This window comes from Dreissena polymorpha, chromosome 2, assembly GCF_020536995.1.
Source record: "Dreissena polymorpha isolate Duluth1 chromosome 2, UMN_Dpol_1.0, whole genome shotgun sequence".
NCBI classification, from domain to species: domain Eukaryota; kingdom Metazoa; phylum Mollusca; class Bivalvia; order Myida; family Dreissenidae; genus Dreissena; species Dreissena polymorpha.
This window is the reverse complement of record NC_068356.1, coordinates 9,221,106-9,245,758: the sequence shown is the minus strand read 5'-3', so window position 1 is coordinate 9,245,758 and position 24,653 is coordinate 9,221,106. Positions and strand designations below refer to the sequence as shown.

At 34.1% G+C, this 24,653-nt stretch overlaps 1 protein-coding gene and 1 long non-coding RNA gene across 2 annotated transcripts in view; both read left to right on the top strand.

Annotated features, from left to right (window-relative positions):
• Positions 1–24,653, top strand: part of LOC127865811 (85/88 kDa calcium-independent phospholipase A2-like) — a 266,985-nt gene that overhangs the window by 53,294 nt on the left and 189,038 nt on the right. The window lies entirely within an intron of this gene.
• LOC127865814 (uncharacterized) lies at positions 19,328–23,319 on the top strand. Its single transcript, XR_008042773.1, has 4 exons — positions 19,328–19,448; positions 20,222–20,291; positions 21,939–22,105; positions 23,191–23,319. It is a non-coding gene; the product is annotated as an uncharacterized LOC127865814 (long non-coding RNA).

Sequence of the window (24,653 nt, the reverse complement as noted above, 5' to 3'; positions counted from 1 at the left end):
TCTGGACTGTGTTGATGAACGTGTGCTTGAGAAGATGCGTCAGGACACGAAATCCTATATCAAGACACCTGAACACTTTAACAGGATTAAAAGAGTCGCAAGCGTTTTAAAGGCAGGCCCATATGTGAAACCGGACTTTTGGGAAGACAAAAAATTGATGCTCGTTGGCTAGTCATTTCGAAATTATGAAGCCTTATGAATATGCATGCTGGCATCTAGTTATTACAAATCACCTAGATATTTTGTTTTCATAGCTTTTTATTATAACGTTGGTGTGCCATCACATTTGAAAAAGGTTAACTACCATATCAAGCTGCATCATTAAAAAGAAAAAGGCCAATTTATACGATATGTTTAATGTTTTTCGATAATTTACATGATTTATACAACCTAACTTTCTATGTGATAAAAAAACCAGTCTACTTTAGTTTAAATCGGGAATATATGAACGACATTGATGTTTACGGATTTTTTTAATGAGTTTATTATCACAATTGTTTCACTTTGAATGAAGGTCGGGTCAATTTGTAATAACCGATCTAAGAATGTTGATTTTGTCCCTATAAATGTGTTTACACCGAAGAAAGATGCAATAATAAGTGATACATGTCCTTCTTAAATGTATGAACACAAACATGTAGAACATCACAGGTTTAAAAATAGCATTCAACTTTTGTTTCTTTCGGAGTTTATAATATTTCTTTATTTGTGTCGAAAACATCCGATCCCGACGGATTGCTGGTTGACCTTGTGATATAAATAGATGAATCAATGCGTTGACCTATACAATGGAAATAAATGTTTCACTACAAAAATAAACATAACGGTTCGCACAACCTAAGATTCATTTTAAGACGGTCACATATAAAAATATAAGAAAAATGTTAATTTTAATATTATGATTTAACACTCTCTTCGCTCCGAATTCGAATCCGGTTTTAAATTATTGTCATGATTTTATTTTTAATAATAACTGAAACGAATAAACGAGTATTGCTAACGCCTGAAAATACACTCGTAATGATAATTTGTTATAAACGTAAATATGGAGAAAAATATCAGTAGGTTATTTAATTCATTATATTATATACGAACAAGAATATATGTAACATTTAGTCGCATTAAATATCACATCAGCATATACACAACATGCTTACAAATAGACATTCTATACGTTATCTTGTGGTATCAATGTTTTTTTTAAATATTGTGTGGACTGTTTTTGTTAAAACTTTATTTCATGTAAGAACCAGAAATCTGAAGATATATTAAATTTTATTTTTAATTTAACCACGTGGAATGATTTGCGTTTATTTGCCTAGGAATCTCACTGAGAGTGCACACTGATTCCTGCTTTCAGCTCAGAGTTTTGCGCGCCGACGACAAACGCTTTAGTTTTTTAATGACGATTTGTCTTTCTTTAGTGCATTAGTTTTACTTTTTACGCGTGTTTGACTTAGTTACTAATCTTTATATATAATTGTTTGGTATTGTTTTGTATCTTTGTATTTTGTAAATTCTATTAATATTCTGTAAAAAGTCAATGCCGAAGTTAAATTCTATGAGTTCTAAATGATTGTCAAATATAGTGTACATGTATATGAAATAAACGTTCTGAGTTTTAGTTATCAAATTGATTATCTAAAAAATACAGTATTATTAAGTGTTTGGTTTAGCATTTTATTTTTTTATAATGATTTTAAAAGCATTACTTCAGGTTGCATTGTATTTCGTGTGTTTTGTAATACAGTTTACAGTGTTTTTAAGGTTTCGGGTTTTGTTTACTTAAAAATATTTTGTTCGCACTAAACATTAAGAAAATGTATTTGTGCACTCATAAGGCACAAAATATCTTTATTTCTGTCACGTAACATGATAATAATAAACATGTGATACGAATAAAAATCACTATTACACTTACTATTGTAAATATTGTAGTCCATTGTTTACGAAAGTTTCTTTATAATTGTGTTTTTGTTTAGTTTAGTTTTGTGTTTTGTAAAATTTGAACATTTTATTGATGTAAATTATACTTGAGTTTATATTGCAGTGTTGCTTAAGAAAGCAGGAAACATTGATTTCTGGCATGCACAGTTTGCCAGATTGGCTTCAGAAAAAAGTGGTTTTAAACCCGGAAATTCTTCCCTTTGACATATTCAGCTGCACGTATTCTTCATGTATATGATTTTTATATCCGTATCTATACTGCACGAAATCATACAACACAACTATGTTTATACACTATATCCGTAATAAATATATCATATGAATTTTTTTTCTTTCAAACCAATAGACTCACCACTATCGTTAATCGTTTCGAAATTAAGAACCTATTATATACGTAGATAGGTATAAAGGAAACAAAGTACTGTGTTAAGTATAATTCATTATTCGAAATCCCGCCTCGATACGACACTTTCGGTATTTAAAACGCATCATAGTGTTAAAAATGAAATATTTTAAATATGTAAGATGGTGGCCCGAGTACATCTTCCCTCTAGGGTCCGTGTTTATACCGTCTTTTCCATTTTCATTTTTAATTCGACACAACGAAAAACTATTATTAGTTCATATTCCGATTTTCTTATAACCGGAACAAAAAACCCCAACAAAGTTGAGTTCTTTGTATATTTTTTCGGTGTGCTAATAACAGAACAAAACACAAATCTTATTTCCCTAATTATATTTCGTTTACATTTTAATTATACAAAAATCCAGATATGAAAATTGAAACACAGTACCTGTTTCCATTTACCGTTCTTGAATTGATACAACAGTATACGGAAAACGAAGGGCGCTCCGCTGTTTTTGGGAAATAAGTCGTGATTGATCTTTTCTTCGTCGTCGTGGTTGACGGTACCTTTAAGTAATTGAAACAATTGAATTATTTATAAGATTGTATTAATATCTGTAACAAATGAAAAAAGCAACACATTTTTGCTTAACATATAAATTCAATTAGTTTGGTGAACAATTCCCCTGAGAGCATAGATTGTCTTGTTATACCCTGTAACGGCAAGTCGTGTGCCGTGCTGGTGGACTCTCGTACCGCGCATGTCTTGCATCCAACCAGTAATTTGCACCAAGTTGCAAAAACAGGGTGCAACATTGGTACTGAATATCACACTAAATAGTGCTATAAAGTTCAGAGCATAGGTTTTAATGCCTTAAGCAATGGTTTCACGAACTGTGTTCTTTTAAACGTGTATCAGAAGGTTTATCTTTGGTGCTTCCTTTATAGGATAAAGACAATCTTATAACAATTATACAATTATTTGAAACTCTTTACAAGACCATACCATTATAATAATAGAAAAATCAACGGTTATTAAAGTTCATTATTTAAAATACCATATAAGTTACAACTATGGCATTGTTACAAATAATTAATTTTATAAATAACGGTTTTGATACGTTTTTCCACTTTTCGAACGACTGTCTAAATGAACTGAATTTGTATAAAAGAAATAAAAGAATACATTTTTCGACTATTGCTTGTACTTTAACAGATCACGCAAGCCAACGCTGTTGTTCATCTTCCCTGCTCAAGGCAACCACCATCTTGAACAACTAATCAATAAAGTAAGCTCTGACACTCATACATATCCTTGACTCAGAAAATCATACATTGCAGATAAACAAGCTTTTCTATAATGGTATTCGAGTTTAGGAGACAACCAGGGTCTAAAACGGAACGTTTCAACTCGTGCAATTAGTTTGTATAAGCGTGATGCATGCTATTCGCCTTCTTTATGGAAAGTAACGTTTTAAGTCAATTTTTTAGCGGCGTTATAATATTATTAGAAGGTAAACAATTTGTTAGCATTAACTAAATATTGAGCTCTCTTTCCGGAACATCAAATAAGTTGTTTAATTAGTTATTGAATAGGCGCATTTATTAATATTATTGATAATTATATATATAATTATTTCAAGCGCAAAACGGTTTCATATAAGGTGTTTGGTTATAACTCTCCCAGAGCTAAAATCACTAGACATATCACCGTTCAGTTGTGAAATGTAACATGTATTTGTACTTAATCGAACGAATTGGAAATTATATATCAGACACCTTGCACTTAACCATTTCATAAGACTTTCAACTCTAACATACTATTATGTAAGGTGATGTTAAAAGTAAAACATAGGGGACATTTTAGCAGCTGCCGTCGATTATTGTGCTTCTTAAAACACCATTCGGGTCTAAGGGGTAATAATAATTCTTTTTGAAAAGTTTATATAAGTCGTTTGATTGTATTACCCTCTGAAATGATTTGCGTTAATAATGCGTCTATGGCTGGTAGATAAAATAACTTTTGTCCAACAATTAGTGATAGTTGATAGTAAAACCAAATGGTTCTTTTACTTATTTATTGCTCAAACTTATTCTGTGTTACAATTGTGAAAATGCCAACAACGAACTTAACACGTTAATTTCACTTAAACTTAAAATTTCCACTTGATCGGAAAAACTTATTCTTAAAAAAATGTGTAGTATATCATTCAAAACTATATGTCACGCTCGGTTTTGTTTTCTTGTACATTGCTGTTTTGTTGCTGTATTTCCTTTTTGTCCAACAATTAGTGATAGTTGATAGTAAAACCAAATGGTTCTTTTACTTATTTATTGCCTAAACTTATTCTGTGTTACAATTGCGAAAATGCCAACAACGAACTTAACACGTTAATTTCACTTAAACTTAAAATTTCCACTTGATCGGAAAAACTTATTCTTAAATAAATGTGTTGTATATCATTCAAAACTATATGTCACGCTCGGTTTTGTTTTCTTGTACATTGCTGTTTTGTTGCTGTTTTTCCTTTTTGGTGTAAAATGAATCACTTTTACACACACAGTAAAACACACAAATGCATGCATACATGCAAGCAATCACGCTATCTCGAACACAAACGAATTACCTTTTTTTTAAAATAGCTTTCAACATGTTTGGTTGTTGTACCATATGTTTTTTTCTACTATGTTTAATGTTGTTCTGTTTGTTAATATTTTTTTTCTTAATTTCTTTATGTGTATTATATATTTCACAAGATACCGGGACATACACGCACGCTTACACGCGCACACAAAAAAACACATGCGCACACACACACGCATACACACAAACGCATGAACACACAAACGCATGAACACACACACACACACACACACACACACACACACACACACACACACACACACACACACACACACACACACACACACACACACACACACACACACACACACACACACACACACACACACACACACACACACACACACACACCACACACACACACACACACACACACACACACACACACACACACACACACACACACACACACACACACACACACACACACACACACACACACACACACACACACACACACACACACACACACACACACACACACACACACACACACACACACACACACATACACGAACTTGCGCATATACTTATTAACAATCACATTATATCAACGAGCAGGCGTACAAACTAAACCTATTTATTACTTGAGATTACGGCATAGGAAACAAAAACACGTACAGTTTAAATACGCAAACGCCACGCAAACATTGTTGTTGTTTTTGCATGCCAGTGTTTTGTGTTTGCGTTGTTCTGTGTGCTGTTTTTTTTCTCTTAAGCATTTTTTCACTTGTTTAATGATAGTGTTTGTTACACAATTTTTTTTTTTGGCGGAACCCTTTCTTCCTATTTGTCATTGTAAACAGTTTTTTTTATCACGTGTACCCGTTGCTTTTTGGGGTGTAAACATAACTTTTTTTCTGCTCATTTTTGTTTCCATATTTTGTTTGTATGTAGAGACATATCTTATCTTACAATAGAAACTAACTGGAGATGTTTTAAATTTGAAACTAACTGGACAAGCACACACAAATCATCATTTACATCACCCTCCTTTAAATGTTTAAATTATGTACATTGAATGTAAAAGGGCTAAACAATAAAGACAAACGCATAAAAATCTTCAAATGGTTAGACGAAAAAAAAAAGTATATGCCTTTTACAAGAATGTCATTTGACACCTACTTTAGCACAAACCTTAAAAGATGAATGGGACGGAGAAATCTATCTCAGCGGAGAACATACTAATAAACAAGGCATTGCCTTTCTTATAAAAAATAATATAGGGATCACAGTCAATAACTTCAACGAAATAATAATTGGCAGACAAGCAAGTATAGATATCAAAATACACGAAACAGAATTAACATTAATTAATGTTTACGGACCTAACATAGATGATTCCACATTCTACGAAACATTACAATCCTTTATAATTAATAACCAAGATAAAAACATCATAGTCGGTGGTGATTTTAATACTGTTCTTAACCCATTATTAGACAAAAAGAATGGAAACCTTTATACTCATCCTAAAAATAGAAACATTTTAAATAACATAATTGAAAACTACAATATGATAGACATCTGGCGTACTATATATCCAAACGAAAGCAAATTCACCTGGCACTCAAACACAAAACCAACAATATTTTGTAGATTAGACTATTTTTTAATATCTGAATCTCTTTGCAACATTATTGACACATGTAACATAAAACCAGGATTTATGACTGACCACTCTCTAGTTGAACTTAAACTGCACAATATACAACCTGAAAGAGGCCCAGGATACTTTAAAATTAACAACAGCATCTTATTAGATACACAATATTAAACACAAATAAAACAGTAAATATTAAATACAGTTTAAAATAATAAAGATGCAAACCCAAACACCTTATGGGAAGTAATTAAAGGAAATATACGTAACACAACAATTAGATACACATCATTTAAACAAAAAGAAACCCACAAACTTGAAACTGAAACCATCAAAACCATTGAAACACTTGAAAAACAATTGCATCAAACAAACACAAATGATACCACCGACATTGAAAATGAAATAACATTAAAAAAACAAATATTAGATGGAATCTATCATACACATCTCAATGGAATAATACTAAGAGCGCGTGCACAGCATGTTGAACACAATGAAAAAAATATAAAATATTTCGCAAACATTGAAAAACGTAGAAGTGAACAAAAAACTGTACACAAATTAGTAGTAAATGGCAAAGATATAACAAACAGAACTGAAATACTAGAAGAACAACGTTTATTTTTCGAAACCCTCTTTAAACGAAAAAATGTTGAAAATAACACCCTTTTTAAAAATACACATCACGCTTTAAACCAAGAGGAAAAACAACTGTGCGACGGATTGCTTAATGAATATGAATGTGGATTAGCCCTAAAAGAAATGCAAAATAACAAAAGCCCAGGATCTGATGGCATCACAATCGAGTTTTATAAAATATTCTGGAATGAGATAAAAACACATCTAATTAATTCACTTAACTATTCATTTAACAACGAAAACTTAACTACGCTACAAAAACAAGGTATTATATCACTTATTCCAAAACCTGGAAAAAACTTAGAATCCTTATTAAACTGGCGCCCGATTAGTTTACTAAACAATTATTATAAAATTGCAACTAAAAGGACGTTACATTGGTGAAAACGTTCGTCTTATCCAAGAATGCATAAACTATTTCAACAATTCAAATAATCCTGGTCTAATATTCTTTGCAGACTTTGAAAAGGCATTCGATTCGCTTGATCATTCATTTATGTTCTCTTGCTTAGAAAATATGAACTTTGGTGAAAGTCTCATTCAATGGGTCAAACTATTCTATACCGATATTAACAGTATAATCATTAACAATGGCTTCTTTTCAAACAGTTTTAACATCGAACGAGGGGTTCGACAAGGATGTCCACTCTCATCATCGCTATTTATTATTTGCATCGAGTATCTATCACATCAAATCCAATCAAATAAACACATAAAAGGCATATCACTAGAACCTGACGAAGAAATCAAACAATCCCTATTTGCTGACGATGCAACTTATTTTTTAAACGACAATTACGATTCTTTCCATAACCTAATAGAGTCGCTTACCCTTTACGGAATGACATCGGGTCTTAAACTAAACAAAAGTAAATGTACTGTGCTACGAGTAGGTAAATTAAAACAAAGTAATGTTCAATATAAAAAAGAAATGAAATTTAATTGGACATCCGATGAAGCCACAACGTTAGGCATTACTTTCACAAATAATGAAAAGGATACGGTTCTTAAAAACATACTACCTAAATTACAGAATTTTAAAAAACTGCTTAAAATCATGGCATCATCGTAAACTTACACTAATCGGAAAAAACACAGTATTGAAAACGTTTGCACTTCCTAAATTAATATATGTATTAACAATTCTCCCAAATCCACCAAACGATGTTATTAACGATATAAAATCAGCAATATTTAATTTCATATGGGACGGTAAGCCTGATAAAATAAAAAGAACTCAGTTAATTCAATCTGTAGAAAATGGAGGTATCCAATTAACGAACATTGACTCATTCTTGAATGCAATCAAATGCAGCTGGGTTAAAAGATACCTAGATAATACCAATACGAGTAAATGGAAATTATTCTACCAGAAAATCCTTAAAAAATATGGTGACTCCTTACTCTTTGAATGTAACATCAGCAATACTATCTTACATGAAATTGCAAACGAAAACATATTTCTGTCTGATGTTCTATCAGCGTGGAGTGATGTCACTCATAACTTAGAAACCCAAACCAGCAGTAAAACAATTTTATGGAACAATAAAGACATAACTTCAAACAATAAGACGTTTTTCTATAAAGATTGGTTTGAACGAAGCATTAAATATGTCGACCAATTATATGACTACAGAATTAAGGATTTCTACTCTTTTGATAATATATGCTACATATACGGAATAACTTCAAATAATTTTCTGAAGTACTACACACTAATCAAAAGCATACCCATACATATTAAATCTGAAATCAATACAAATAATACACCATGTACTCAAACAACATTTGTAGAAAACATACTTGGAAGAAAAAACAAAACAAATAAAATATTTTACACACTACAAATTAAAAACCCTACAGAAAACTCCAAAATCCAAAATAAATGGCAAGACCTTTTTGTAGAAAATGAACTTAATTGGAAACACATATTTACCATGCCATATAAAGCAACCATTGAAAGCACACTGAGAAATTTTCAATATAAATACATCCATAGAATTATAGCTACAAATAAATATCTCTTTAAATGCAAATTATCTAACTCAAATCTGTGTGACTTCTGCAGTGAAAACATTGAAACTATAGAACATCTTTTTTGGGACTGCAAACACATCCAGCCTATTTGGAATCAATTAATATCTTTTCTTGAACAACAGCAACTAAACGTTCAACTATCTTTCTTAATTGTAAGTTTCGGAATTAACTCATTGAAATCAATAGACGGTAATAATATTGTGAATTTTATGGTTATATTGATGAAATATTTTATCTTAAACATGAAGTACAAAAAACAAGTACCAAATTTTAATTGTTTTGTCCATAGTCTTAAACTAAAAATCCAGATTGAGAAAGAAATAGCCCTCAGTAATGACACATTACAAATCTTTGAACAAAAATGGAATCGGATTAAATTCTCATAATGTTTTGTCCACTTTTATACATTTCACTCTAATGTTAGTTTATCTTTCTAAAATAGTTTTGTTTATTTTTTTTTAAACATGAAGTACAAAAAACAAGTACCAAATTTTAATTGTTTTCTCCATTGTCTTAAACTTAAAATCCAGATTGAGAAAGAAAAAGCCCTCAGTAATGACACATTACAAATCTTTGAACAAAAATGGAATCGGATTAAATTCTCATACTGTTTTGTCCACTTTTATACATTTCACTCTAATGTTAGTTTATCTTTCTAAAATAGTTTTTTTTTTCAATCTGACAAGATCATTGTGAATATAAAACAAAACACACAAGTCCAGTATGCTTTCTTCCGACTTTATACAACTCATCACTTTTCATAACTATTCCTCTGTTGTTCTTTTCTTTTCTCTCTAAAAAAATATATATTAGCATATCTTGTATAACATGTCTGAACTTTATTGCTTTGTACAATCACTATGTTGTATGATCATATACATGTTTACATTGTATGTATGATATTGAATAATAAAAAATAATAATAATTGGTATAAGGGACTCAGGGAAAGGGGTATTACAGTTCTTGAAATGTAAGGACCCCCCACCCTGATTATAAGACTAAAACGAGATTTTTTTAAAAATTAGTACTGAACTTGCATAGTATAGGGGAAAAGAACAAGAAGTGTCATAAGTGCCCTATCAATTCCGTTGGATCGACATGTAATACCGGTACGTTGGGAAATATGGATGTCAGATTATGATCATTTAAATTTGGAAAAAATGCATTATTTGGAAAAACAACTGAAAATATCCACGTCTTCTTTTCTTACGACGTGTCTTTTACTCCCCCCCTAAATGCACGTAAGAAGCCATGCTGATCGCAATAAGTGAATTATTCGTGTGTAAAGGAAAAAAGTACGCGCAAAAGCCACAAATGAGTTACCTCCCCAAGACAGCAGCACAGGGAAAAAATCTATACATAAAAATGTTTATTTATAGATCTTTTAACAGCGCCACTCGTTTTTCGTTTTTTGTAAACCGTAATATTAAACCAAGTACGGTAAACGGGACCAAGTTTTAATCATTGATTTTCGTTATATGAAGTTTGAAACGAAATTTGAAGCGGGAAATACCCTTCGTATTTTGTTTTAAAATTAGTAAAATGAAAACCGATATAAAGAATTTAATTTTGTTTTCGTTTTTTGTTTTTGTATCGGTTATTAGAAAACCGGAATATAAACTAATATGCGTTAATTTTCATTTTTCGTCGTGTCGAATTCGAAACGAAAAAGGAAAAACGGTATATGCACGGACCCTCTAGATATCCCTTTTTATTCGGGCAGACCTTTTCTGAATTTGGGTTATTATTTTGTTTGTACAAAACAATAAGTGCCACCTAACCATAAGCATGAGAAACGATTTACTAATACAAAAAATGTTCCAAATCAAATTGTGTTCAAATCATATTCAATGTGTGTCACGCATTAAAGTTTTCATAAATATAGAAACCTGCTTATATGACAGTTTTGTACCAAAATATTTGATAATGCGATTGATTTATCACTAAGAAAGTCACAGTTAGACAAAACAAATAGTTAGTCAGCCTACGATGTTATTATGTCAAATAAACATGTAACCATGACACTTGGAATACTAATCTAAAAATCCTTACGGGTACATACCAATCAATAATTCAAGTATGGCGCGATGTGATGTCGAATGGGGATTTGAATCTCAATATATTTATAGGTTATTAGACGTTTCACTTTACAATACGGAGATATATTTGGCCGTTTGGCGAGTCCAATATGACTTCAAACTGTGTGCGAGTCCAAATTTATCACGTATTGTACAGTTTTAACGTCTAGTAAGCTTTTTTATTCTATATCCCTTTCTTAAGCTCTTTGTTTGATTTTAATGCTGCAAAATGCATCTATGATCGTTATTTGCAGCACGATAACCTGTGAAACTAATTGAATATATTCATGAGAAATGTGTGGATTAGCAATTGCATTTACAACATAGACAAAACGCTTCCCAGTAAACGGACGCTTAAATTGCATCATGCTATTTTCAAGACAAGTGCCTGCGTGAATCAATTATTGTACATTCGGATACTTGTTCTTTGTAACGGCTTTTACCGTTATAAAACAATTCTTTGTGCACTTGTACTCAAGTGTCCAATATGGAAAAATACAGACTTTTTGGATCCAATACCGGATTATATTGGACGGCCACGTGGTACATATGAAGAATGACCATTGAATGAATTAATGAATTTGCAATAAATATAATTATTGTCCTTATAATAACAATAAATCAATAAATTATTAATGGTTCTCGAGATACATGTATGCTGACATATGTCAAACTAATTAAAAAGTTCTCGGATTCTTTGTTTATATCAATGACTTATAAAAAATATTAATAGTTTTTTTACATATTTAGAGGAGCGGACACAACCGGGACTTTGATATTTGATATACTTAATGCAACAAAAATGGACCATTTCTTTTCGAATAACAATTAACATGCGAAATGTAAAAGCTCTGCACTAATCAGATATCAGAATGTCGTACCCCTTTGAAATTTAAACAGTAAAACCATGCATAACCGTGTTGTAAAAATAGTTAGTCACGTTTCTCAGACCATGATTTAACTTATAATTACTGAACGTGAATGCACATGATTTATACATGTTAACCATGTTTTATGCCGTGGTGTATTGTCGCCATAGAACTTTATTACATATTACAACAAGATGTGTTTGTCAAACACTATGTCCCCTATATATGTGACCTTTGACCTTGAATTATGACCTTGACCTTTCACCACTCAAAATGTGAAGACTATGAGATACACATGCATGCCAAATATGAAGTTGCTATCTATATTGCAAAAATTATGACCAATGTTTAAGTTTGAGCGATTTTGACCCATATATTTGACCTTTGACATTGAATGATGATTTTGACCTTGACCTTTCACCATGTGCAGCTCTACGAGATACACACGCACGCCAAATATCAAGTTGCTATCTTCAATATTGCAAAAGTTATGACCAATGTTAAAGTATATGTAAACAAACCAACCAACAAACAAACAGGCAGGGTAAAAACAATAAGTCCCCCAGTATAGACTGGGGGACATACAAATTATTGCAATGGTTATAGATATTCCATATGCAATGATATTTATTCAAACGTGAGTACATTGGTCAAACAAAGCCCTTCCCCAATGGCAAATGTAAACCATGTTTGGCAAGGACTGTGTATTCTTTAAAATGTGTTTACGAATAACTAAGAATAATATTAACCAGGTAATGTTTCACCGTGATTACAGGTTAACGGAATTTTGATGTTTGAAATGCATGTCAAACATAACTTGTTCATGATTGTAACCAAACACGACACATTTTTTAGAAATCTGAAAAACTGCGTTATGTAATGTAATTAACTATATAAAACATCGAGGAACCAATAAGAGAATAACCAGGAAATGTTAGACGTCATTTGTAATAAGTAACGCAGTAAGAAAATCCCATTTCCTCATTATTGCCAGCATAATACGTGTTTTCAGCGTTAATTGTAAAATAAAACACACAGTAGAAATACAATAGAATACAGTTATGTAACATACGTGAAAAACAACACAAACAACCTCTTAAATAAAATATCCGAAAGTGATCGTTCAAAATAATGAAAAAAGGGGTGTTTTTACAAATGTCGCAGATTAAATATTCCATTCGCACTCTGTTCCAGTTGACATATTTTGTGAATCTGTTCAATGGATTTGTCAACATTACATGAATTTTCCACTATACCAATTTTCGCGCCATTGGTCAAACATGACGCGATTAAATTGCAAATTGCGGCCCTACCAGAGCACAATAAATATACATATAAAGAGAGCCTTACATCTCTTAAATCGTATCTATTTTAGGTTTACAGGTATGATATACTTTGAAGTCAGATAAACAGAGTTATTTTCAACATTTCTTAATAGTCCTTTCAATGTAGTATTAAAACGTAGTATTCAGTGTATGTGTTTGAAATTTTAATTAAATGCTCTATAACCTTGTTCTTGTAGCCATTGTTTTCATAAAATATCATATTCCCATTCGCACACTTGTTAAAAAAGTGGTCTTAACGTCGAAAGACCACAGGAGATGTATTCACCAATATCCGTAAGTCTATTTTTGCAGACTTACGCTAGGTTTTAGTCTCAGACCCAGTTAAAAAAAAGTTAATACAAAAAACTGAAATCATCCCAATTTTAGACTCAGACTCATGAGCCTGAGTGTAGCGCCGTTAAATGTCGCATCGCCGTTATATGTCGGAGGCTACGAGATTTGTCGCAACGTTGACGATAAATGTCGCAAGGAACGGTAAATGTCGCAAATCCTACTGACGATATATGTCGCAATTTTAACGATAAATGTCGCAAAAAATCTAACTGCCTATGTCGCAACATTAACGATAAATGTCGCACACCTTTGTAAGTCATGTAAAAAAAATGAAAAGTTGAAGTAAAATGACTAAAACTTTTAGGTTAGATCTATTATACCCGACCGGGTTCATTTGGCCGACTTCCACCAGAATGGTCAGTTTTAAGTTAGTATTGTCCAAAATGGTCAGTTGCTGTCAGTTTTGTCCGAAATGGTCAGTTGTGGTCAATATTGACCCAATCAATTCTTATAATTCTTGGCTCGAGTGGCCAGTTGTTGATTTCCCTGTGCTAAATGGACTGCTGTTATCAAGATTGTCTAAAGGTTGTAAGATGTGATAAAACTGTCACATTATTACAGCTACACAAATTACGATAAAATTGTATTGGATATTGTATGGTAGTTACTGTAGTTCATGTATCATTATATTGGAATGGCAACTCGTGTCAGATCGTTTTTAGTCGTTCGCTTGCGAACAACTTATTTTAATAGCAAGTTTTGCAACATTTTTTAACTATACGCGTCGCGGAAGAGTAAGTTTATGAATTATTAAAAAAACGTCCACTATGTGCTACGTCAGTCAAGTGGTATTTTTGCGCAGCACAGGTCATTCCAAATCTGAGTCTATTAATAGATCAGGTAAAATAAAACGACTGCTGGTCAACAATTATTTATCTTAATTTAACCCGATTAATCTAAACAATTGTGAACATTTACATAATAAAATATGCACCAGTTATTGGTCTATGTTGTAAAATTGATGTATGATTTTATTAATAATTAAAAGTGGCCTAAAGGCAATTAACAACATAAACAACAACAATAATTACACTAGATATAAACCAGTTGAACGTTCTGACGTATAGTGCTTGTAGCCTTACATTTATTAATGTAAGCACTACGAGTATGACATACATGACATTCTCGGATAGGAGTTGTAACTATTTTAGCACATATCACAAAATTAAAGTGAAAAATGAGCTTTGCGCAATAAATATACATGTAATCATGTTTCACTCGAGAAAACTGAGTTCTTTTATAACTTCAATTCGAAGAATCCGAGGTTACTGTTTCAATATTATACTTTCAAATTATTCCCGGTCTGACGCTTCTATAACATCCGGCTAACAGCGACAAATCTTTCAGTGGATGTATGGATTTTATTTACGTGCCTGGTAACGGAAAATTGATATAATTGAGAGTAAACGATTTTATTTATGCTTCAATAAACTAGGATGTAAAAGATTTAGTTAGTTTTTGTCATCGCATTAACTTTCCATGCGTTTGATGTTTGGTAATGACGCTTTTACATCAATATGTACTTAATAGTTGTTTTCATGTTAATGACTCAACTGAAACGTACGGGGAATGTGCGCATCACACGTTTTATGATGGTGAAATATTATTTTTCCATTAATGGTTTATTCCCTTCAAGCATTTAAAAGAGCAGAGTATTATAAGTTCATGATATTGCATACAAAACGCAATGAACAATTGGAGCTTGGGCAAGCCATTTGTGTCACCTTTAATGAAATGACTTAACATTGACAGACTCTATCTGGTTATTAAAGCGAAACACATTCTAAAATAGGTTTATATTTGCAGCAATTCATTTTGAAATCCTTACTCGCAACGCGAGATTAAGTTCAAGTTCAAGAGTAAGTTCGAAAGCCACCAACAACCCAACCTATAGAAAGAACAAGCGAATGCAAAAATCATTGTTACATATAGAAACCGATACCTTTCTGTTATTTGGAGCTAAGGACACCGCCATGTTCTTAAATGACTATGTACCGATTGATTAAAAACCAACATGATTTCATTGATATGATGTTTCACTTGATTTCCTACAATTATGCAATCATGCACAGGTTTTGACTTTATATGTTTGTGTGATATAATTAGGCATTAATTTTAGCTCGACATATATACAGACGTTAAGCTGACAATGTATACAAGTGCATTATCAGCAAATTGTCTGCAAGCATATAAGATTGTTTTACCTATTCTTACTGAAAAATTAAAATAAATATTAAAACGACAGAAATTAAATCATTCAGTTGAATTTAAATTCGATGTTAGGATTTCATTACAGGGTATAATTTGTTTGGCTGCTTTTTTTTTGATACAGGATAAAGGCGTTGGGGAAAATTGTTAAGGAATTTGAATAACATCCGTTTGTACAGTTGTTTTTAAGCGTTAATATATCAAGCGTGTTAACAGGGAGTTTTTTGTTGTTGAAAATGGTTAAAGCGAAAAATACGGTGTTGTTGTTCGTTTTGTTTGTGAACGACATTAACATATTTAAACCAATGAAATCAATTAGAATTGTGGTGACTTATGTTGCGGATGCTTTTGTTTCGTAAATGTAATCTGAATCCCACCAATATCTGAACGAGGTGTTTAGCCAGATTTTAATATGTATGTATCAATATAATATATTGATGATAATTTATCAATAGCTAAAGCGCACAAATACTATATTTAATATGCAATAAAAGAATTGGATTACCGCACAATCATGAATCACCCATTCATATTTTAAATATGTATACGCGCGCGTTCTTTCCACACCTGTTTGAGTTCAGGTCATCACCGCCACCGCTCAGTTCATAACCGTCAGAGCACAGGTCATAACCACCAGCGCTCAGGTCATCACCGCCAGCGTTCAGGTCATCACCGCTAGCTTTCAGGTCATCACCGTCCGCGTTTATGCAATCACCGTCAGCCTTCACGTCATCAGCACCAGCGTTCAGGTCATCACCGCCAGTGCTCAGGTCATCACCACCAGCGTTCAGGTCATCACCGCCAGCGCTAAGGTCACCACCGCCAGCATTCAGGTCATAACCGCCAGCGCTCAGGTCATCACCGCCAGCGCTCAGGTCATCAACGTCAGCGTTCAGGTCATCACCACCAGGGTTCAGTATAATGTACACGTATTATTCGAGGGTAACGGCTTGTCAGACATATACTCCCATCCGGAATTATCAATATAGTGGCACTATTCCTAGACGACACTATCAAAATGTGCATATTATACAGCTGCGACATCGCTTGCAATGTTATTTGGTCACCGTATTCATATTCTGTAGACATCCGCAACAAATATTTTCATGGTTGCTCAAGTATTGAGTTCCACCAATTTGCTCCACAAATCCTATTACCAAGTACGGGTGCTGGCCTCAAAAAGGTTACTACGTCTTGTCTAAGCGTTTCTTCCGACCTATGTATTCCATATTGGTTTAGGTGATTGCCGTCAAGTTATCAAGCTCAGACGATTTTGTTGTAGGTATGCAATATTGTTTTCGATGTAACCGTTTATTGTTGCCTGCACCAGTTGATGTACACGAATATTGTGTGAGGTTGTTTACGTGACACAATTTATCTTCCGAACGGGCGGATTGTCCTGCTCGAGCAGATTCGGGGACGCGATATTTAATTTGTACATGTTTGTTTTCAAAGATCGCTTCTGTATCACTGCCCATATTCTCCTATTCAATAAATCTTTTTTTCTTATAGCGTAACAGTCTCCAATATTATAAATCGGTGTTTTGTTTGCCATCTTGTGACATCTGTCATTTCGGCAATTACACTTTAGTGTTGCAACTTTTGCGGCATCTCTTAGTTTCGTTATTAGCAGTTTGCGATTTTGCTTTGAATTTTTATTATAAGGATCCCTTCCATAGTAAAGTTCATGCGGTGACTTCGGATCCATGCTCGACATTGTTTTTGGTCATTGTTTTATATACGTTGATACTCTGGTAACTGTTTTGCCCAGTTAAAACCAAAGCTATCAGCATGCGTCAAATCGAATGCAATCTTTTGCTTCAATGTTTTATGCATCATTTCAAGTTTCCCCTAACTTTGAGGGTGATAAGAGCGAATTTTGCGAATCTTTATATTGAGAACTTTCAACAACCGTTTAACTTCCCCATCGAGTTCACGTCCTCTTTCATGCTGAATTATTTTGGTTTTATCAAAATCTGCAAATATGCGACTCAAATGTTAAGTGATTACATCGGCTGATTTGCTAGGTATGGCTCGTAACCACACAAACCGACTTAATATATCCATTACGCTTAAAATGAATTTAAATTTTTCTTTATTGTATATAACTGCATGTGTCTGCATATTGACGAGATAGATTTTAAGTATATCGTGCACAGAACTGCTGCACACATGCATTACAGGTGCTTTGTTCGAAGACGTTGCATTGCTCTTCTGATAATGTGGCAGTTAAGTAATAACTTGCTTTATCTTTGCCTCTGAACCTTCAGTATATCTTCGTTTTAACAGATGATATAACCTTCTCACAACAATGCCTTTACTTTTATGGTAATTATGAGTTATAACTTTGCTGCCTTTTGATTCACACAAAGGCTCTTTTCCCTTTTAGTACAGTCGATTATTTTCAATCGAATAAAACCCCTGGTATCTTTGAAATCTTCGCAGTGTAGATCGTTCTAAGGGTGTCTTTTCTGCAACCGGTACATGACACGCCCCGCCCGATACCACTTCGAACATTACCCTATGCTCTGTATCGGACATTAGCACGCACGTCTTCCAGCCCTTTCATCAACCTTTAATACAGCATTAATATTATGTTAGTGAACAACAATAAACTAAAACTCTGTTAACGGTTCTATTTTATTGCTTTTACTAAAATGTATTATCAAAGTTAAACTGTTGTAATATTTTAAGAATACCATTTTTCGAAAAATCGAAAAGTTAGGGAATTCCAATCTCTATTATAAGACCTTAATCAAAAGCACTGTTCACCAAACTTGACATACAGGTACACTGCATGATATTATTCCAATTAAATCGTTATGGTTACGACGTCATTTCCCCTGACCTGCACCGTCCGATCATATGATACCTTAATTGTGCGTTCCCTTATTCCAGAGCAAACGAAACATATTTTCCCCATGCGGTAATACATGTTATAAGCATTTGGTAATACGATGGGTGGACACAGTGTCATGTAAATTTGTCAAGTACTTTGATAATGATTCAAACACTCTAGATGCTTTGGGGCTGACCCTCGTACCCCGTTATCTCAACATTTTACAGTATTGTTTAAATTAAGGTATCGCGAGCCACGCGCACTGAGTTTAAGGGCAAATACTCTACTGTTTGTGTCGAAGCAGAAGTCAAAAGGTTACAATACACTAAATACTTTTGGTGTTCAATGCTATACCCTCAAAAAAAATCTTCATGGAATTGAAGACACAATCCTCTGTATGGGCACTAGCCATGACTGTATTTTTGAATATTTCTGTGTTCATGTGGTAGGGAAAACATTGTTGTACACAACAAATTCACTGTTTTGCTTTTAGGTTGAAGACTACATGAGACTTTGACAGTTGGCGGGAAACCATCATCAACTGGAGAAAAGCCGGTAAAAAGATGGCCATAAAACAGTGACCGCTGATTCGCATTGAGTTCTTATTTACATATTGGATGACCTATCTTTTTTATTGTTTAAATCAATTTGTCTTTGAAAGCTCTTTAAGAAAAGGTATGGTTATGAGGGTGTGTACGCGCAAAAGTTTGACTTTATTTTGTGTTAAAGTTATTGCTTTTACATTGAATTTGTTAAGGAAATGTTTTGGTATATTGTGACCTAAACTAACTTTGGGTTAAAATAAATTATCGTCTGCAAGTTGAAAAAATGGCTGATAAAGTGGATTTTTGGGCACTTCTTGGCATAAAAATCACAGATAAGTGTATTAAATGCCTTAATTCTGAATGTCTGATATGGAATGGTGGCATTACAAGCAGTTCCCCACCCAATTATGGCCGAATCAGGGCTAAATTACCTTCTGATGAAAAATCAAAAGCATACTTGGTTCACCGTGTAGCGTTAATGTACTACATGAAGTCAACACTAAATGCCAGGGACTCTGTGAGCCACTTGTGCAACAATAGCTTGTGTGTTAAGCCTGAACATTTAAACATAGAGCCCCATTCCACCAACATGGAACGGAGGACATGTTTACAGTTCGGACATTGTAACGGCCATGGAACTGAGCCTGCCTGCATATTTGGTACTTATATGATTACCACAAGTTTCCTGGCATCCATTTATTCATAGAAATACATTTAAAGTACATAAATGCTTGTTTTCTTCGTTTATCTCTATGTTTCTAAGGTATTTTTGCTTTTTTTTAGCTGGAAGGAAGCCTGAGGCTGAGACGGGAGCCATTGCATAGAGACCTTTTGCCAAGGAGTGCCAGAGCTGGTAGTAGTCAAGCTGTATTATTATAATCACACAATTAACTAAGCATATTTATGATGTTTAAGGTGTGGGAGACTGTCAAAATCAGGTTTGGGGTCACTTATGCCCTTACCATAATGCAATTCTTCATGTAACTTGTAACGATAGTTCCGCGTCCTGGCACGTAAAGCTCGTGCTTTGATGGTAGCGGATAACCTCTTTCGCTTAAGTTCATTGCGGTCCTCGTACGCTAACTGCTTTATAACCTTTGAGCCCTGCGTGAGGTTTGCATGAAGTTCCATGGTTTTTGCAATGACAGAGTCAGCATAGCTATTGTTTAATTTGTGAACCTGTCCATGAATGCGACCTACACAGTTGCGGGAGAACGTTACAGACTTAGGATTTACGGCTTGGTATGACCTGTTTGCTGCTTAGCATTTTTGAGTTGTGGTTAACAGTTTGGTTGCGTCAAGAGCAGCTGGACTCAAAACCATTTCAAGACATTTTTGAAGAACTTGTTGGTCACTGTCAACCATTCTAACCTTAACATTGTTTGGCATGAAGTTCTTCGCTTGCCTATTGGTACCAGCACAGACATAACTGTACTTTGCACAACTAGTACCGCAGTAACCATTGAAGCAAAGAATTATGGTTGAGATTACATCTACCATGGCCTTCTTTAGAACTTTAATGTCACCCTGGTATTTATTGTGGGCAGCTTTAAGCTCAGCCATACACCTAGCCTTGACCGAAAGAGCGAATCGATTCCTGATATTAGTCTTGGAATGACCCTTAAGCATGCCCTTCGAGAAAGGTGCTTTGTTTAGCTCGCGCTTCAGCGAGTTGCCTAAATGCCTTAGATCCCTAAGGTGACCAACATCGTTACCGTGTGAGTTACGCACACCTTGAATGCCCTACTGTCCCCATCGCAAGTGAAATTTGAAATTTTGATGTCCTGTGAGATCAGGTCTCCCAACACTTTATTGTATTTTTCTTCATCACCTATCGGTTCCCGCTCAGAAACATTTGCAGAACAATGCCCCCTATGATTGGGCCATTGAACAGATTGCCCTTTATTTCTTAGCATTGATGAAGACCTACAGAGTTCATTTGCCACCAAAACCCCTACAATTTGCTTCTTTTTAGTATTGTTTTCGCACATTGTGCTTACGGCTATGGTTCCAGCTTGAAAGGGTGTCGCGTCAGACTTAAAAATGGGGTTATTGTAGCAAGTGTCCCCTTCCACATTTACCAAACAGGGATCTTTTTGACCTATTTTGGCATTTTCAGCCACCAATTCCTTTCTTATCTGGAACATACTTCTCTCATTAAGGGACTTGAGGGCAGTATTAACCTTGTTTGATTGTTTTTGCATGGCCTGTGGAGACGGGGCGATAATATTTGTAGAGTTAAGAATTCTGCGGAAACCTGTGTTCCCAATAGAAGTGCTGGCAACACCTATTTGGGATCCTACATTAATCTGAGCTGCCTTTCTGCCTCTTGTACTTGATGGGACCTCATTGTACAGCTTATAATGCTCACCTACATATCTGCATCTTGTACAATGTAATCTTTCCTTCCAGCCTAAGCTCCACTTTATGGAAGCACTGCCATCAATTACCAAGTCACCCTTACATTTAGCACTTCTTAACCTATGCTTTCTATTTTCAGAGGACATCATAGACTGGAGTAGGGCGGGGACATAGACCTTGTTCGTTAGTAAGTCTGGATGGACTTTTGATGGAGCGGGAACCCGTAACATATCTACGTAGCGAGTCCTGTTCACTCGCGGACGCAAGGGCTTAGCTGGGGTTTTAGAGCCGTCTACATCCCGAAAAGTGAGAATATTGTCATTGTAAGCTACCCTTGCTTCAAAGGATGACCTTTCTAACCTTACATAGGTTGTGTTGGAGTTTGACCTTCTTTCATAATGATATTTTCTACCCTTATTCAGACTAAGTCCACCGGGCTTAAAGGCTGTATTGAGCAACTTTTTCTTACGCTTGGTAAGAAACCCCATTTTGACCAGGTTGTTCGCTTAAAAAAAGAGTCAAAGAACTTGATTTGCACCCAAAATATGCTATTTTGCAATCCCTTTAACCTTTAGATGTGAACAGGCAATTCAAATTGATCACCTGCTGCAGTTTAAAGGCACCCATGACATTATATACTAAATGTACCATTGGGGCCTGTAATTAAAGGGGCTGGCTGCAACAAACAATGTGCTTTCAAGATTTCACACTTTATTGGTGTGAAACAAGCAATTAATGAAAGCTGATTGATTTCTACACTTCAAAGTATCTTTGATCTCTACATTTTGCTAATTGTATAATGGTCTTGGATGAAATTTGATTTCTGTGTGTGATGGAATTGACATTTTTGGGGTAAAAAAATAAATAAAATACACAAAAAGCCATAAAAAATATGGCTTAAATTGAAAATAACTAACAAAGGCATTCTTTCCTCACCCTACATAAGCCCCACGTGCATGTTTATTTGGTTTGTTTTGGTATTTTGTCCCAGATATTGAAGGCACCAGCTTTAAATCTTAAAGGTAGAGTTAAGCTTTAAGAGGCTCAAAATGGCCTTCCGCACGCCAAAATCACCTGCGTTTGAAAATATGGAGTGAAATGGCCAAATGGACAGATAAACCAGCCAAACTTAATATATTGGTGCAATATGCATGGGAAGGTATTAATATGCAAGAAAAACACATTTTAGTCAAAATAAATTTCTCTTATAGGTTACAATACACTAAATACTTTTGGTGTTCAATGCTATACCCTCTAAAAAAAATCTTCATGGAATTGAAGACACAATTCTCTGTATGAGCACTTGCCATGACTGTATTTTTGAATATTTCTGTGTTCATGTGGTAGGGAAAACATTGTTGTACACAACAAATTCACTGTTTTGCTTTTAGGTTGGAGACTACATGAGACTTTGACAGTTGCCGGGAAACCATCATCAACTGGAGAAAAGCTGGTAAAAAGATGGCCATAAAACAGTGACCGCTGATTCGCATTGAGTTCTTTCTTACATATTGGATGACCTTTCCTTTTTATTGCTTAAATCAATTTGTCTTTGAATGCTCTTTAAGAAAAGGTATGGTTAAAAGGGTGTCTACGCGCAAAAGTTTGACTTTATTTTGTGTTAAAGTTATTGCTTTTACATTGAATTTGTTAAGGAAATCTTTTGGTATATTGTGACCAAAATCTGTCTCCGGGTTGAATACTACCAATTGTTTCCATTGGCTTATTAAATACAGAGCGCGTGATAACGAATTGCGATGGCACGTGCGCTTCATTAAGATAGCCAATGAAAAAACTCTAAAGTATTTTAGTCCGGTGGCATCATAATACTTCTGCACCGACAAATTCATTTAGAGTAGTCGCCTTTTAACGCTCGCGATACGTTTATTGGCGACGTCGACGTCTTTTTATTTGACATGGATGTCGCAACATTTCCGCTACAAAATTGAATAATTGCAATATATGCATTTAGTAATTAAAATATATTTCGCCACATATAAGTGATATTTCACCGTGGAATAGGAAGGCGATGCAAAGACGATCCTTTTTGCATTGAAGATTTCTCATTTTCGCATATACATAAACTTTATTACAGTATGTTGAATCCATAAAGGAAATAAATAATTAAATCGGTCCTGGTCTTGATGTATTAAGGATAATACTAGTTGCGACAATCATACGTTTTTTGCTGAAACATATTCTTTTCATGTTAAATGCATTTTATAATGACAATTAAACCATTAAGCAAATAGACGGGATTTATGTACCAATTTAAATATTTCGTTTAAAGACTATTGACAACGTCTTAAAGATACAAGAAAATGAACACCCACAAATATTGCACCCGTGTCCTACGTTTTGAAGAAATAAAATGTTCGCATCGGATAACAAAACGTAATTTTTAGCGTCATTGTTTTTCATTTTTGTTATCGTCTTTCAAAATTAAAATATCTTCGTTAACATTGAAAAAAAAGTCAAAATTCACCAACATGCAAATCACGTTTACTTTATGTATATGACTTTGCAAAGCTTTTTATAAAATATGGTCCCGGTGCGATCCTGGATCGATGATTCTATCCAAGAATATTAGCCTTCTATCGCTGATGCAAAGTTAGCAAAGCTGTCAGTATCCAGCAGAAATACCGAGGAATTCACATTTGTTTTACCCAGACGGTTCCTGTAAGACTGACCTAATTTAACCAAACTTGTCGAAACTGCCTTAAACCTAAAACAAAAACTTACGGGCACCTCGCTTTTCCGTTTTCCGATCAAGTCAAAACAAGGATTTTTGTCATTTTTGAATACAACTTAACGTTTTTTGGTCTGAAATGAATAAATATGACCGCTTCGGTCG